Source organism: Triturus cristatus, chromosome 4_1, assembly GCF_964204655.1.
Source record: "Triturus cristatus chromosome 4_1, aTriCri1.1, whole genome shotgun sequence".
NCBI lineage: Eukaryota > Metazoa > Chordata > Amphibia > Caudata > Salamandridae > Triturus > Triturus cristatus.
Genome location: NC_140585.1, coordinates 873,705,175 through 873,723,726, shown reverse-complemented (window position 1 = coordinate 873,723,726; position 18,552 = coordinate 873,705,175). Strand labels below are relative to the sequence as shown.

The window sequence follows — 18,552 nt, the reverse complement described above, 5'->3', positions numbered from 1 at the left end:
ATTTTCCACATGCAAAAATTCAGGAAAGGCCTGAAAACTTGGCCAATTAGTCAATAGTCTACACTCTCATTGTTACAGAAAGTCCCACGCTGTTTCTCAGAAGGTAGTGCCTAAACACCCCAGGGTATTAGTTGGGCTTTATAAATCTTCATTTCATTTCATAGATATCAGCAAGAGTGAGTAGACAGTACTGCTGCATTTAGAGCAGCAGCACCTCTGCAGATGATAGCAGAGGTGATCGAGCAGTGTCTATAGACACAAAAGAAGGACTAGAGGACTACCCCCAACAAGAACTTCTAAAATTAATAAGTCAAAACGGTTATGGAACATCGTTTTGTGGTGGTAACTTAGGTGATCTGTACTCTCCTTTCTGCCTTGAAAATAATTATGTCTCTGTGTCCTGTCACAATTCATTGTCGATGGCTGAATGGGTGAGGTGGTGTGTGCTGGGTTACTGTGTGGTGTGAAATGATTGATGCATCCACTATACCACCCTTACCACTGCAATGTAGGGTAAGTCTAGGTAAGTAAATGCAGAACTAAGAAAAGTAAATATGTACCTACAGTGATGTAGTGGAGGGTGATAAAGTTAATGCAGTATTTTTGTTGGTCACTATTTGAACTGCGATATGGTGACATACGTTCAGCTCAGATCGTCTGATGGTATGTGTGGTGCTAACCTGTAGCCTTTGCAATGAACTAAAAATTCGAAAAGAGAAAATAAATTGTGCTCCCACACAGGACAAATGGATATGGAATATTAAGATTTCAACGTGGAAAAGTCAGTCTCAGAAGATGTGCCATTCACCCTAGACCTGGGCGGTGAACTCCGGTCTGTTCGCTGAGTTTACCGCACTGCGTGCTCTGAGCTCATCAACGTCAAGTTGGCGAGCAAGGAAAATCCACTTCCTGGTGAGGTTTCTCAACGCAGGCAGTCAGATTTTTAAACTTGGGCAGTCGCGGATGGTCGCGACCGCTCGCATTGAGAAACCTTCTGTTCGCGTTGAGAAAGCTGGTGCTCGGTAGAAGATCTACTCGAGTGGCGAGAAAAGAAGCAGCACCCTCTTGCACTGCGCATGGTGCCATTTGTGCTGATTTTACAGCGCAGGATTAACACCTGGCGCTGAAAATCAACGTGAACAGCACGACCAAACACACTCTGCCGCTAGCGGAACTCTGCGTGGCGTGGCCGAGTTTTTTGGTCATGTGGAACTCCGCCCAGGCCTATATCACACAGTTTATTCATATGAATCACAAAGCCGGGTTTAATTACAGACGGCACTTGTGTGCACAACTTGTTAAAGAAGTAACCATGTTGTCCATCACAGCATCCCTCAAGCATACAACACCTGCGCCAAACACAAGCAATCCACTCAAACTGTAGTTCAGTTCAGTTCATAAGGCTTTATTCGGAGCTTAAAAACAAAGTCCATAAAAGCACAAAACATACATAAAAACTTCATCATTATAACAATACAATAAATAGATACATTAAAAACAATTTAAAATGACAGATTGGGCCTTGCTTTAATAGCCCGCAAAAGGAAAGTGGCAGTATAAAAACATACATCAGGAGGCATATTAAATAGCAAGATCATAGTGTCTTTTACGGTCCTGACTCCATGTTTCTTAAAAATAGGTTTTAAAAAAGCTGATCGGAGGTTTCCATAAAAAGAGCAGAACAATAAGAAGTGTACGGTACTTTGCGCGGTAATATGGTCACATGGGCAAGGACCTGTTGGGTGTTTCTTAATACTTGGAAATGCGACCAGATGGTGAACAATACCAAAACGGAGCCTTGTCAAAACAAATCGATGGGAGGGTCTAGAAACAAAACTCAAATATGGTTGAGACCCTATCGTTTCACTAAAACTTCCATAAAAACGACAGGTGATTAAGTTGTCACTAGACCTCCCACGCATCTCATTTCTGTGATTCATAAAAGTAGATTTCAGCTCATTTTTGGTAAAGCAAGAGGCTGCATGATAATCCTCTAGTATATTAAGATCAAAAATATTAGAAAAACTCTCAGAAACAAATTTTACCCATGGGATCAATAGATGCTTATCAGTGGTGAGACAATCCTTGATAATAGCTCTATTTAGAGATGTCTCTTCCTTGGTCCATATTGCGCGCCAAAGCAAAAGCGGTCTAAGGGCGACATGGTCAGAGAGATGTTGGATCCCAAACTCCCTGTGCACCAGATCAGTGGAGGCTGAAGTAGGTAGACTTAAAAGCCTTTTGAGAAAGGTGTTTTCTTCCACCTGGAGACTGCTACTTGATACATGCCCCCAGATACCGGCACCATAGAGAGTAATAGAAAGACACCTCATTTGATAAATTTTTAACATATCCATGAGTCGTTTATCCCCTAATTTAGAGGCGAATTGAAATACCCCATGGGCACTTTTCGCCATTCTACCCCTTACATAATGAGTCTCGTTGGACCAACTACCAGATTTAGAGAAGATAATACCTAGGTAGTTGAAGGTGTCCACCGTTAAAACCTTTTGCCCTTCAATAAAAAAGGAATGAGGCTTTTTACAACTTTTGCCACACTCCATGACAAAGGTTTTAGATTTATTAATCTTTAACTTCCTGTCCTTAATGAACAGAGAAAATCTGTCCATTAGACGTTGCAGACCGATGGGGGTCCTAGATAAAATAACGGCATCGTCTGCGTAAAGTAGGACAGGAATATCAAAATCGGGGGTTTTAGGGGTATCGGCCGCTACTGTCTTTAAGACCGAGTCAACCTCATTAATAAAGAGTGTAAAAAGCAGGGGAGCCAGTACACAGCCCTGCCTGATACCACGTCTTGTGGGGAACTTAGGAGTACATTCCCCAGCCGAGCCGTAACGTACGCTCGACCTGAGGTTGGCATAAAGCCGGGCCAGGAAGTGAACAATACCCTCGGGTGCACCCATTTCCAGGAGTTTCTCCCATAAGATCTTATGGTTCACCATATCGAAGGCGCTGCTCAGATCTGCAAAGCAGAGATAAAGAGATCCTTTCTTTGCCCTCGTGTATTTCCCAATTAAAAGTTCAAGATTAAGACACTGTTCTACCGTTCCCCGTCCCTTCCTAAAACCATATTGAGAATTGGCCAGGATATTATTAGAATCAGCCCATTCTTCAAGTCTAACCAAGAGCACCCTACTCATGATTTTCACGGAGGAGTCAAGAAGGGAGATAGGGCGATAGTTCTTAGCATCACTTCTATCCCCCTTCTTATATATCGGAACTATAATAGATTCCTCCCATGAGGGTGGCACGCCGATACAGACTGCTGCATTAAACACAGTTGTTAATAACGGGCCCCAGATCTCTGGCTCTTTTTTGTAGACATCAATGGGTACCCCGTCTGGCCCCTGGGCCTTGCCTCCCTTACTAGCAGAGATACTATACATAACCTCACTAATGGAGATATCTAAGGGAATGGCAGGCCAGTCGTCTCGGACTACAACCAGATTAGTGTTAGACTCAAAAATCATTGAAAAATGGGAGACCCAGCTTTCCACGCTGACGTTAGCAGTCAGCTCTGGCATTACCTCATTTTTAAGGAATGGACTGTTAACAGTAGCCCAGAATAGGGATGAGTCTGAGGTTTCAGCAGCTTGTTCTAAATTATCCCATGCCTCTAATCTTAATTCGGCCTTCCTTTTGTTAATTGCAGACCGGTAGCAGGCTCTAAGTTCTCTTATCAAATTGGTGTCCCTAGGCTTAGCAGCGAGTGCCACCTTGAGACCCTTGAGTGCATTGGTACTAGCATGATCGAACCATCCTCTAGACCTGCATGATTTTCCCTTAAGATACACTGTAAATTTGGCATCTATAACAGTGTTAATGTTAATAAACATAGGGATGATTACATCCAATACTTCCTTGTTCTCTAAAATGGCAGTAATGTCGTTTAAACAGCTATTAATAATGGAGTTCGACAAAATATCTGCTTTGCCCCCTTTCCACCTGATTCTAATGCCATTAGGACGATGGGGTTCAATATTAGCGATGATGTTGGGTTTAGGGCCCCTATTCGCCTTCCATAGTACAGCTTCCATAGTTAAACAATTATGATCACTGATAAAATTTTCCACTATCAGAGGAGCTGTACACCACTGGTTAAGGCTAGATGAAATGCAAATAAAATCAATCACAGTGTTTGCATTCCGGCCCGTAAAAGTGGGGATAGTTTCACCGGAGTCCCCTGTCAAATTCTCCAAAGGTTCCATATCATATGACATCAGGATTTTGTTAAGTGATTCTCCGTATGTATTGTGGGGGAAATGACAAACACCTTCCCCACAACAATTAACAAAACCACATGCCCTTTGGACCAGAGGTGGACAAACAACGGTGTTAAAATCCCCTAACCAGATAAAATCAAACATAACATTGTTACCCGTTACTATGTCCGCCAGAGCGGATTCTAAAGCAAAAGCCACCTCATGTCTGGTGTTATCGAACACATTATTATAAAAATTAATTAAAAGGATATTTCTACCCAGCTCCTCAAAAAGCCATAAAACCTGGGAGTGGGCCCCAATGGTTACATGTTTCTTTACGACAAGTGGCACGTCTACAGAAATCAGAGTCAGAAGCCCACCCTTAGCTCTGCCTGAAGTGGATGCCACAGCCGGCAAGTTGTAAGAAACGAAACCAGAATAATTAATGGGTACCAAACTCCAGGTTTCCTGAAAACAAATGACACTAAAATTATTAATAAAATCTAGCCATCCTAAACAAGTATCCTTTTGTGAGAGACCGGCAACATTCCAACATGCAATAGTGCACCGGCCTCTATCATCAAATGCGGTAGGCGTAGTTTGGTCAGTCCTGTCCGCAACACCATTGGCGGGCCTTATAATTCTGCTGTCCACTAGGGCATCATTTAGTTTTACATTAGAGTCTATTATACTGATGGTGTCAGCTGGTTCATGGGCCCCCTTGATCAGGCTACAATTTCCAATTCCCAAGGAAACAATAGCAGGCTCTGAAACCACCAAAGGTAACCCCAGTCAGTCATTACAGTCAAGGCCACTCAGGGGCTGGAACCTATTAAACAAAGAGATACTAGGGCCATCAGACATATTCAGGCCACTAGACCTCCCTTGAAAACACTCAACATCAGGTTGAATTCCAAAATCCCTATAAAAAAACCCCAAAGGGCGCAGGGATATTCCTCCATCCTGGGCCGGAAATGAAGCAGCTTTAATCAGCACTGTAGATGTAAGTTGGGGGTTCCGAAAGTTGATGACGACACAATCCCCTCCACAGGTCTTTGATGATTTCCCCACCCAATTCGTTCTTCTAGTACTTAGAATATCCCCCGATAGTGCGACTGGGAAACCACAATACCTATGGAGCCAATCCACGGTTCTGTTCTTTAAAGATGAATGAGATTCAACAAACCCGTGGTTGCTACCAGTGGTGTTAATAGGGGGGACGTTTGTTAAAACTGCTACAAATGGTGCACAGGACGGTGGTAAATCCGGCTGGGGTCTGCTAGAGCTGTTATGACTTAGGTTGGGGTCCATATTTTTCCTCGATATTGGATTAAGAGTGGATTTAGTCTGGGCCGGCGGCTGCAAAGGAGGGTTAGGTATGGCCGGTACAGCAGGGGAAGCGGCCCACACGTTCTCAGAACTAACATTATTACGATTAATCATCGTTGTGTCAGATATGTGGTTATCAGAAGACACCACAGCAGATACTTTCTCTTTGTCAGCTACAGATACAGCCTTAATGTTATTTACTGAGCTTATAAGGGTATCCACTAAACCACCCAGTCTAGCTACTTCATTAGTGATTGTAGCGAGTTTAGTCAATAAGGGTTGAACAAGGAGGTCAAGCTTAGCCTCTAAAGCGTTCAGCAAAAAGTCTAATTGCCCCTTATCCAAACTGATCGTGGACCCTTCCTGTGACTTGGTTGGGTCATGCTGGATATTAGACGCTGAGGGGTCAGTTCTTTTCACAGGGCGACTCCCCCCTCGTTTAGGCTGATTAGTTTTACTGTTAGTCCTACAAGAACGTAGTGACCTCTGAGTCCTGGGGGCCTGCGCATTTGGGGTTGGGTCTAGAGACAGATCAACGACTGATGTTAATTCGACTGTGGGCGTGGTGGTGTCTGTAATCTCATTTATAGAATCATTGAGATCTCCCAAATTGGGGCTGTTTGATAAATTCGTATGGACACTACCATTAAGAGGGGAAGGAGGCTGAGAAGCTGACTCGGTAGGAGGACAATGATTTAGACTAGTTGGCCCCGGTCGGCCTAAGGATTTTCTCCTTTCCTGGTTAATTTTGTCCACCATTTTAACTAAGTAATTGTCCATAGTGGACGACGCAGCTGCTGGTTTAGCTTTGGGCATTGTGAATATCGGCTAATGCACAATCAGTAACAGTAAACATGAACTGGCACACTACTTTACAGCGTACAAATATTAACCAGCATAGAATCAAGGATGGTAACCCACTCCTACCCGCTCCTGTCCCGGACTGTCTCAGACTGTCCGCCCTTAGTCCGGGCTTCGTCCAGGGCGTCCCGCGTCGCGTCCCGCTCCGCCTGTAAAGGAGCTATTTAGCCACAATAACAGCCAATGGGCAATGAGGGTGTATCGTTATCCGGTTGGTGGGCGGGATGGCGGGAGGCGTGCCGCTACACAGCTGAGGCGCTGCGGCGCTCAGGGCTCCTGGGACCTGCAGTCCCGTCCGGCTACTCTTTCTGGCTGCCACAAGGTACAGCGAACCTCCACCTTCTTCTCCTGCACGATGCGGGACCCGCGCCAGCGGGTTCCGCGAGGAATTTTATCCGGTTGGTGGGCGGGATGGCGGGAGGCGTGCCGCTACACAGCTGAGGCGCTGCGGCGCTCAGGGCTCCTGGGACCTGCAGTCCCGTCCGGCTACTCTTTCTGGCTGCCACAAGGTACAGCGAACCTCCACCTTCTTCTCCTGCACGATGCGGGACCCGCGCCAGCGGGTTCCGCGAGGAATTTTATCCGGTTGGTGGGCGGGATGGCGGGAGGCGTGCCGCTACACAGCTGAGGCGCTGCGGCGCTCAGGGCTCCTGGGACCTGCAGTCCCGTCCGGCTACTCTTTCTGGCTGCCACAAGGTACAGCGAACCTCCACCTTCTTCTCCTGCACGATGCGGGACCCGCGCCAGCGGGTTCCGCGAGGAATTTTATCCGGTTGGTGGGCGGGATGGCGGGAGGCGTGCCGCTACACAGCTGAGGCGCTGCGGCGCTCAGGGCTCCTGGGACCTGCAGTCCCGTCCGGCTACTCTTTCTGGCTGCCACAAGGTACAGCGAACCTCCACCTTCTTCTCCTGCACGATGCGGGACCCGCGCCAGCGGGTTCCGCGAGGAATTTTATCCGGTTGGTGGGCGGGATGGCGGGAGGCGTGCCGCTACACAGCTGAGGCGCTGCGGCGCTCAGGGCTCCTGGGACCTGCAGTCCCGTCCGGCTACTCTTTCTGGCTGCCACAAGGCTGCCACAAGGTACAGCGAACCTCCACCTTCTTCTCCTGCACTGTAGTTTGTCTTACAAGTATGATAGTATTTGTATATACCTAGAGTGGGGCATTTTTGGGGGACAAATGTGGCTAAGATTAGCTAATGGGGACTAAAGCTAACGTTTCTGAGATAGGACACGTTGTCTAGCGTTAAAAAGAAACCTTTTATTGCCAAGACACAAATGTATGTAATCTGGTACTTACAACCCTTGGAAGCGCTATATGTTACATTATCACATGAATGGCTCCATAAGTAAGCCAGGCCGTGAGATAATCCTGCTTTTGGGAGCTCTTGCTCAGCTGGTGTGTAATTTCCTCAGGCGGGGGTTCCTGTGCCAGGGGCCTCTTTATGCTCTGAGTATGCAGTGCTCTCTGTGTGTAATAGGATTTAAAGGGCAGGGAAGTTTCACCGTGTTCTGGGGAGAAGTTAATTTTCATTCACAGACTTGGAATCCCTTCAGAGGAGGAGGGGAGAGCTCTTTCCAGCACAGGCATCCCTATTCACTGGGCCATGGGCCTCGGCCCAGAGGAGGGGGGAGGCGTGATGCTGCTGCCAAGCTTCGGGGACTTCATTGACATTTAAGAGGGCTCACGCACGTGGACTTTTGCTCCCACTGCTGCAGATTCCCCAGCGCAGTTCATGCCCAGTTTTCCCATTATTTCCCCTGTTTGCCTTTGTTTGTGGGTGCGTTGAAGTTCCCACTGAGGCTGGACCAAGGCCAAGGCTCAGCAGCTCAGCTTGCTTACAGACAATGGCAGGGTGGCACCTTGCAGTGCGTGCAGTGCGATGCGCACACCGCATAGGTGTGAATCTGCTGGCCTGCGAAGCCTCCATCGATTAAACAATACAGACTGCTTATGGTCAATGCTACAGAAGAGTTGTGCCTCTCTCCCCATTATGCACCCTAAACCAAGGTGCACAGTTATGTTAGAGGACATTCGTCCAATTCTTACATATCCCTAACGTAAAATGTATTTTTCTGTGAAGCGGCTGCACTGCTGGGTCTCAGATTTTTAAAATATTACTTCCTTAGCTCCAGTGGTCCATAATTTAATCACAGCCTGGTGCTACCTCGAATGACGTTCCCCAATCTGCTTTTCTTAGACAACACGCACACTGCACTTGTAGGTTGGTTTGTGCCATGACAATCTCCATACATACGTACATATGTTTTATTTGGAAATAACAGATGTCTATATATTTCTTTCTTCCCGTCGCCCAGTACTTACAGAGGCAGGGGTCTTTCTTTTCCGCTGTGTCTATTGTATTCATCTCAGATGTCTCAGGAAGTGCTAGGAGAGATCCCCAGCACACACTGTCACAATAACTTGTGCAAAAACTAATAGCTGAAACATTCAGAGAGGGAATCCAGTCCAATATTTCCAATCTGAAGAGCACATTTTAACTCCAAGTGTAGTAGGGCTGTAGAAATACTTGGTGCATGTATAATTCTTTCATTGGGTAGCACCATTCACGTTCTTTCAAAGTGTAATGCATTCGGGGAGCTTGGCTACCTAAATTATATTTTTACGGTTATTGGTTTAGCTGGGTCATAGTGAGGTGGGTGATGCCCGAGGCATGATCCTACCCAGACAGGAGCAAGCCAAGGCCACTAGAATGATCTGGTTCTGCAGCCCTGGTGCTGTACTCATAATTATGTATTAGCCAATTTGCCGCATAATACATCATCTCCTGTATAATCTGCAGACTTTAACAAAAAATGTTTTTTTTAAATTCAAACAGATAAAAAGTTACTAAATCATGGCTACATGTGCTCCTCTGCAATAGTAATCCCTTCACAAAGGTTGACTGGTCATCTTTCAGTTGCCTTTTGCTGTATGGTCGTTAATCTAGCACTAATTAAGTGAATCTTTGCCCAGAGACAGTTACCATGTGTAAAAATTATAAATAAATTAAGCAATACTATCACGAAAATGTGTTGCATTACATTTACTAATTTGATTTTTCTTGAGGCTTTATTTAGTCAACCCTGCCACATAATTTGGTCCTCCCCTGCCGCCTAATTCCAGTGCCCCTGGTGCAAATGTATCACCCATTATGGTGCTAACGGGTGCATGCTCTCAGAGATGAGCAGGCTACAAGTGCATATGAAGAGGAAGGCAACAAACATAGGAGCTCAGTTCTTCAATAGATACTTTGTTTTCGAGCTCAGACTGAGGGCCGGACAGATTCTCCTCGCCCTGGGTCTGCATTCCATGGAGCCTGACCCCTGCAGTGACCTCTCAGCTGCTGGAGCGCACGAGATGTTTCCGGCCTTAAACTGTTTGGTGTGTCTCAAATGACTAAAATCACGGGTTGTGAATTAGTAGTAAATCAAGGCCCAGGGGATGGCGCGCGCTCCGCGCTGTCTGGCTGTAAATTAAAACTATCTGGCGGGGTGAAGTGGCCATAAGTCACGCGCTGGAGCCACGTCAGGCGCAGCCTGGGCACCAGCTAAAACAAAGCGGCGGCAACTGCAGACATGGACCCAAGCTTCCCCGGGAGACTGCCACTTAATACTATCCACGAAACTTTTCCAGCAGCTTTAGGGGCAAAGGGATTTATGCGGGGGTTTAAGTGGAATGAAAAAACTGGGGGTCTCTCAAAGGGCGGTGGTCAATGTAATTAAGGGCGTGGTTTAAAAACGCATGAGCTAAAAATCTGTGATTAGCTTAGTGGGCCCCTCCCCCCTACTACTATTGCGCTGCTCCTGTCATTGCATCCAAATATATAATACAAGGAACATCACACCAACAAGAAGACAGGACTATTGGCTTTGTCAGTTGGGTAAGATAAATATTCAACAACTATGGCTTCCTTGTATAGAATATTGAATATAAGGATGAGACAAAGTACTTCAACGAGTCTCTGAAGCTACATCAAAATGAAGGGTGGCACTGCTGCAGAGTTAAGATTCCCCCTCCCCCCCCCCCCCAGGGTGAGGGAAAAAATAGAGAGCCCGATAGGCACCCTTCTCAGCACCTATTTTAGAATCCGTCTCAGCACCGGCAGGACCCGGCCCACTTAAAGCACTGGGTGTATATAGTCAGTAGGTGGATGGCAGCTGAGGAGAGGGAGTGAAGGGCAGCAGTGGCGTAAAGCAAAGTGAGCCCCCCTCACAGAATATGATGAAGGGCCCGGAGTCTCTGATTCTTGCTCACTGTGGTGGAGAGGAACGCTCATGCGAGTGATTCTTGCTCACTGTGGTGGAGAGGAACGCTCGTGCGAGTGATTCTTGCTCACTGTGGTGGAGAGGAACACTCCTAAAAGTAATTCCTGTTTACTGTTGTGGTGAGGAACACTTGTGCTGCTGATTCCGTTCACTGTGGCGGTAAGGAAAACTCCTGGAGGGGATTCCTGCTCAATTCATGTTACGTTATGTTATGTTATTTGGATTTTTAACGCGCACGGCTACTCACAAGTGTCCCGGCACGATGTCTTAAGGGGAGCAAGGAGCCCAGCAAACGAAAAGGTAAATTGTCAGATTTTTCTTGAAGACTGTCGGGACTGCAATATTGCATAATGCCAGGGAAAGTGCGTTCCAAGCAGCTGCATCCCACCGTGCCAGAGAACTGCCACCAAGCCTCGTACTTAAATCGAGGAACCAGTGCGAGTCGATGGGATGCCGATCGCAACTGTCTCGATGGTACATAGAAGGTGAACTGCTTTTGCAGATAAAATGGTCCAAAACCATGCAGAGCGCGATGGGCTAGGACCAGCGATTTAAACTTCACCCGTTCAGCGACAGGGAGCCAGTGAAGGGAACGCAGGTGATGACGCACGCTATGTCTGGCGGAGATGCCCAGAAGAAGTCTGGCTGCCGTATTTTGGACCACCTGAAGCTTTTTTATCAGGTAGCCAGGAATGCCGATGTAGAGTGTATTGGCATGGTCCAGCCGGGACAGGATGAGAACACAGGTGACCGTTTCTCTTGCTGCTTGGAGCAGGAGAGGAAAGAACTTTCTTAAAGTCTTGAGGAGACCAAAACAATTGCCGACCAACTTCTTGATGTGAATTGAGAAGGAGAGGCTCTCATCAAACCATAGCCCCAAGTTCTTGGCCTGCTTCCCTACATAGGTGGGCATGGGGAACTCTGGTGGCCAGAGAGCTTCTCGGAAATTGGGAGGGAATTTTCCAAACAGGAGAATCTCTGACTTCTCCTCTTTACATTTTAATTGTGCAGCCGCTAACCATTTAAAAATGGAGGAAAGACAGTGATGAGCCGAGGAGACAGAATTGTCGTCACTGTCCCAAGTAATTAGCAACTGGGTGTCATCGGCATAGGCCATCACCTTAGCTCCCAGGCTCTCGGCCAGATAGACCAAGGGTGTCACATAAATGTTAAATAGAAGGGGCTTAGGGAGGACCCCTGAGGGACTCCCGTAGTCACAGACTGTAGAGTAGAAGAGGACAGAGGCATCCAAATCTGCTGGGCCCGACCCTCAATGAACGACCTAAGCCAGCTCCAGGCAGTACCCGACACACCTATCCTGGCAAGTCGTGAGAGGAGAAGAGAGTGTGGGACCGTGTCGAACGCCGCCGAGAGGTCAAGCAAAATCAACGTCCAAACACTCCCGGATGGCATCCACGAACTCCACCAGCACTGATTCAGTGCTGTGAGCGTCTCGGAACCCTGACTGTGCGGGATGCAACAGGCCCTCTCTCTCAACGAACTCAGTAAGTTGTTTGGTGACAACCTTCTCACACACCTTGGCCAGGCCAGGTAATAGAGAGATTGGCCTGTAGTTCCCTGGGCTGCGAGGGTCTAATGATGGCTTTTTTATAAGTGGCAAAATCTTGGCCTGTTTTTAGGGTGCTGGGACACTGGCTGTATGGACGGACAGATTAATAATGTTATTCACCTCTGAATTAATCGTCTCAGCTGCTGCTGCTAGTAGTCTAGCAGGGCATGGATCAGAGGGAGAGCCAGACTTTAAACTCTTCAGAATTTTAGGCGAGTTTGCCAAATCCACCTCCATTAAAGCGTCTAGATGATGTTTGGCGCCCACCGGTGGAGGCGATGCCGTTGCCTCGATCTCACTGTCACCCAGTAAAAAGGCCACCTGGATCGTGCGGATTTTGTCCATGAAAAAAGTGGAAAGAGTCTCGCACCAGGCGACTGACGATGGAGATGCACTAGCTTGGGCTGAAGGCGACGTAAAGCTCTGAACAATCGCAAACATTTCCTCAGCTTTGTTTTTAGCAGAGACGATACGGGTCACGTAGAATTCCCTTTTAGCTAGAGCTATTGCCTCATAATAAACTTTTTGCTTAGTTTTGAGCTGCAGCTTGGCTGTGAGGCAGTAGTTGCTGCGGAGAAAAGCTCGCTCTAGAGTCCTACATTCATGTTTTAGTTCTTTTAGTTCTGGACTGTCCAAAGGTTTAGAGGGAGAAGCCCTAGACAGCCTAGAGGAGCGCTGGGGGGCGAGAGTATCAACTACCTTAGAACCAGCTGATAAAACCATCTAGTTGGTTCTCTAGGTCGTCCGAGAGGATGGGCCTGGAGATTTCCAGAGCTTGGATAAAAGCACCTGGGGCAATTTTGCCAAAAGCCGGTCTGCGGAAGGAACACGCTAAAGTCTCGACATTGCGCACTTCCCATGAGAAGTATGTCAGGAAGTGTTCGGATGAGAAGACCGGACACGGGTCCCTCATCAAAATGGGGAAATTAGTACAAATAAGGTCCAGGATGTGGCCAGCCTGATGGGTAGGGAGACTAACCTGCTGGTCCAGTTGGGCCAGATGCAAGATATCCCAAAAATTGAGCGTGTCCTTAGCCCCTACCTGGTCAAGATGGATATTAAGATCCCCAAGAATGACATAGTGGGAAAATCTCAGCGCCCTGGGCGCAATGGCATAACCACAGGCCTGTAGAAACGGTCCCACTGGACCAGGGGGCCTGTAGATCAGCAAGCCCCCCAGCGTGAAGTGGTCCGAGAAGCAAATGCTGAAATCAAAGGCTTCACAGCCCCCCCCCCCCCAGGAAGTGACGTCGTCCCTCCGCAGCTCCCATTTATCTTTGTAAAAAATGGCCACTCTCTCCCCTCCCTTCTGGACCAATTCATTGGTGAGGAACACTCAGGTAGGTGATTCCTGCTCACTGTGCTGATTGCTGTTGACTGTGGTGGTGAGAAGCAGTCATGTAGGTGATTCCTTGAAAGGCGGGCACAGCTCGGGCATGCCGACAATATTTTTATATGTGTTTTCCTTGGTCAGGCGGTAAGGTCATGATTGGTGAGCATAGTTTTTGGTCTTTAGCGGGAATCACCATTGTCAAATTGGGACTTCCGAGGGGGAGACAGAGGGTCTCTCATGGAACTCCAGGGGCAGTTACAGCAGGTAGGCTGGAGGGGTGCAGGGGGAAGGGAAGTCTTGCTTCCAGTAGGCTGGTTGGCCAATCTCCGCACGCGCATGTGCTCAAGGGCGCAAGGATGCATAACTGCAGCGGCCCTTTATGAGTTTAAAGTTGAGGGCGTAGGGGTATCCATCCGGTAAGCTGGGCCCCCTACGCAAGGTCACACCGGTAGGAGGTTGGGACCTAACTTGATCAGGATCTGGGGCTGCCAGTCATTGACCTTGCCGTAGGCTCTAACAGGAATACGCAGAAAGATAATATCTTCATCGCTTAGATTACGATAGGAATAGCTATGTACTAGAAGCATGTTAAGGTTAGCCAATTGACATCTTGTACATATCAATGTATTGGACTTTCTGAGTATTGTACATAATGTAAATAATAAGAATATTAATGTTTTTTGAAGATTTTATGTAATAAAATAGGGCCGGGGTTACTACAACCCCTAATCCAAACAGTTGTGGTGTTTGCATTGTATGCCTTTGGGGAAAGTGGGGGGGGGGGCAGCGAGCCTCCACGGGAGCTGGGAGTATTTGGTTTATTAATGGGAGGGGGTCTTAGGCAGTACCAGACCATATGCTCACTGTGGTGGTGAGGAACACTCATGTATGTGAGTCCTGCTCACTGTGGTAGTGAGGAGTATTCATGCAAGTGAGTCCTGCTCACTGTGGCGATTCCTGCTCAATGTGGCGGTGATGGGTAGTCGTGTTTAGTGATTCCTGCTCTTTGTGGTGGTGAGGAGGAATCGTGTAGGTGAGTCCTGCTCACTGTGGTGGTGAAGAGCACTCGTGTTGGTGATTCCTGCTTACTGTGGTGATAAGGAGCACACATGTTGGTGATTCCTGCTCACTGTGGTGGTGAGGAACACTCATGTAGATGATTCCTTCTCCCTGTGCAGATTGCTGCCTACTGTGGTGGTGAGAAACACCCATGTAGGTGATTCCTGCTCACTGTGGTGGTGAAGTGCAGCTGTGATGGTGATTCCTGCTCACGGTGGTGGTGAGGATCATTCATGTAGGGGAGTCTTGCTCATTGTGGTGGTGAGGAGCACCCATGTAGGTGAGTCTTGCTGATTGCGGTGGTGAGGAGCACTTGTGTAGGTGATTCCTGCTCACTGTGGTGGTGAAGAGCACTCATGTATGTGAGTCTTTTTCACTGTGGTGGTGAGGAGCACTCGTGTTGGTGATTCCTGCTCACTGTGGAGGTGAGGAGCACTCATGTAGGTGAGTCCTGCTCACTGTGGTGGTGTGGAGCACTCGTGTTGGCGATTCCTGCTCACTGTGTAATTGAGGAGAACTCATGTAGGTGATTCCTGCTCACTGTGCTGGTGAGGGGCAGTCAATCGTGTTGATGATTCCTGGTCACTGTGGTGGTGAGGAGCACTCGTGTAGGTGATTCCTGCTCACTGTGGTGGTGAGGGGAAGTTGTCTTGGTGATTCCTGCTCACTGTGGTAGTGAGGAGCATTCATGCAAGTGAGTCCTGCTCCCTGTGGTGATGAGGAGCACTCCTGTAGGTTATTCCTGCTCACTGTGGTGAAACCTCCTCAATGTGGTGGTGAGGGGTAGTCGTATTTTGTGATTCCTGCCCATTGTGGTGGTGAGGACCACTCGTGTAGGTGTGTCCTGCTTACTGTGGTAGTGGGGAGCACACATGTTAGTAAATCCTGCTCACTGTGGTGGTGAGGAACACTCATGTAGGTGATTCCTGCTCACTGTGCTAATTGCTGCTCACTGTGGTGGTGAGAAACACTCATGTAGGTGATTCCTGCTCACTGTGGTGATTCCTGCTCACTGTGGTGGTGAGGGGCAGCTGTGTTGGTGATTCCTGCTTACTGTGGTGGTGAGGAGCATTCATGTAGGTGAGTCCTGTGCATTGTGGTGGTGAGGAGCACCCATGTAGGTGATCCCTGCTCACTGTGGTGGTGAGGAGCACTTGTGTAGGTGACTCCTGCTCACTGTGGTGATTCCTGCTCACTGTGGTGGTGAGGAGCATTCACCTAGGTGATTCCTGCTCACAGTGGTGGTGAGGAGCACTCTTGTAGGTGACTCCTGTTCACTGTGGTGCTGTGGAGCACACGTTTAGGTGATTCCTGCTCCCTGTGGGGATTCCTGCTCACTGGGGTGGTGAGGAGCACTCATGTAGATGATTCCTGCTCATTGTGGTGGTGAGGAGCACTCTTGTAGGTGACTCCTGCTCACTACGGTGGTGTGGAGCACTCATGTTAGTGATTCCTGCTCACTGTTGAGGTGAGTAGCACTCGTGAAGGTGAGTCCTGCTCACTGTGGTGGTGTGGAGCACTCGTGTTGGTGATTCCTGCTCACTGTGGCTGTACTTGAATTGATACAGACTGGTGTCGGTGGCTACTTGTAACAGAGAGTGAAAACACTGATTTAACAGTCCCCCACACCAGCCTTCCCTCAATCTCTTGTAATGGTGGCAAGGGCTGAAGTACACAAACATGATAGGGTGAGGAAAACACTCCTGTTCTAGTTATCTATTTATAGCACATTTTTGTTGAGTGCTTCTTACCTCGGTAAGTTACTTCAGTGCGATGAAGAAAGGATTCACTTCTTCTCCCGTCCACGCAGCCACTGTTATGTGCCGATCCGGAAAATTTGTTGTACTCCAACCTTTGCCATGTCTGTTTTAAATGATGGTGCGAGAGATGTGCCATGCACACACAAGAACATTTTTCACTAGGAAAGAACACAAAACCTCCATCCATCCAAACAGTTTAGATAAAACAGAGAACCCTACCTACCAATGCAGCACAGAACAGATATTCCTTATCAGTGGGTATCACCAAACTCAAAACTGGAAAATACCAACCCTCCCAGATGTCATGAACCAGAATTGATAAACACCACCAGCTTCACACACCAAACAACGCTAACCATTAAGAGACACAATCAAACACATATCAGCATATTAACCACACTCATTCTACTGATGATCCAACACATACGAACAGAAAACAAACTCCAATCGGTGACCGATTCCTTGAGACCAGGCATGCAGACAACCATGCAACGAAGGGATGTATAATTTGCTATAACATAACAACCTTTAATGTAAACAATAGCAACGCTGACGTTCGAACTCCATTGAGATGGGCTCAGAAAACAATACATATCATTACACTGAGCGTCATTGTGGCCCTTGTGTATGCAGGGCTCAGGGGCCCAGAGGAAGAATGACTGTAACAGGCAATGATGCTCCCCAGCACCTTTCAACTCCACTCACTCAAACTACCATCTTTGCTCTTCACAGGCAAAGGCCAACATTTGGGATTTTGGCCAACGGGGATGCGTAAAACTATCATTCTTGCCTCCCATAAACTTGTGAATGAAATACAAAATGTCTACAAATGGTTTAAAATCAATTAAAAAACACACCGAGCTCCACATAGATTCTCCGTGGGCCTGAGAGGCACACTTTATTTGATCAGCTACATACAGTTTAGGGAATCGCTGTTACACAGCACGTGCTACTGAACGCCGCTGCCTTTTAATTTACTTTAGGATATTTGCATAATTTTATTCTGTAGCATTTACCGGTTTAATAATTGGTACCTAAAGCTGAATTCATGGCAGTTTTGCATAACATTAACGTCAGAAACAACTTTATCAAGCGCGGGATCGCAGTCACACGTGTGGTGAGGTGGGGAAGGGAAAAGGCGAGGCGAGGAGAAGGAAGGGTGGCTGAGGAGGGTGTAAAGACGACCTCTCTCAACAGGTGGGAGGAGAGCCGGTTCTTCTACGTCAGGCTGAAAGGAAGTCCTGGAAAGCTCAGGGTGCGTAAAGCACCAATTAGCTTGGTGCCTGTGCACCATTACTGGATTTCTATGGGCTGAGTTTTAGAGGCAGCGGTCATTCCATCTCGTTCCATGCCATGGTCTTTCCCCTTCCCTACCCTTGCAAGCCCCACAGTGCCCCTAATAGGCCTACAGACCCCGGTGCCACTCAAAACCCACAATATGTCACAACAAGCACAATACCCCAGGAGAAGTGTTCTAATTGTGTTTGTAGGCCAGTGATAAAACCTCGCTCAGCCCTGCACTTCGTATGGAATAATGCATTTTCCCCGTGTCTGGAATGGCAACCTCTACCCTATTTTTGGTGCATTGAGGTTCACCTCCAAATCTAGGCCATGGCCGCTCTTGCTCCCTTTCCAGGTTTGGTTGATCATTGCTGTGGGGTATGGAATGTCCTTCCTGCATGTTTGTGGCTGCAGCAGCCTCACATCCGATGCACACATACACCAGCGCAGCGCGGCGCGGCTCACTCGTGCTGTCACGCTCGCATGCCGATGCTGTCAGACTAATCTGAAGACATCACATTTGTATTAGTGCTTGTTTATGTGTATCTGCTGTTCAGTATTGATTGTAATTGCCTGGCTGGTAAGTTACTTTGCAGCACTCTGCATGGCTGCTTTAACCATGTTTCTTCCTGATTGGCCCTTAAAAGAGCGCGTGAGCCTTTTCCTAGAAGTCCTTAAAGCCGGTTCATAGAGGAGGCATCCCCTGATGGATTGCAGTAGGATGGCACTTTGGCCTGGTCCTTCTCCCATCCTTCAGGAGACACGCATGTGTTTGGGTGTTAGAGATGCCTCTGCCTGGCAGAATCCTCCCACTGAACCACACTGACTATGAAGGAGGTGCATGTGACACCCAAGCATTACCTCC

At 47.7% G+C, this 18,552-nt stretch overlaps 1 protein-coding gene across 1 annotated transcript in view; it reads left to right on the top strand.

Annotated features, from left to right (window-relative positions):
- PLXNA4 (plexin A4) overlaps positions 1 to 18,552 on the top strand; it is a 1,024,340-nt gene that overhangs the window by 12,005 nt on the left and 993,783 nt on the right. The window lies entirely within an intron of this gene.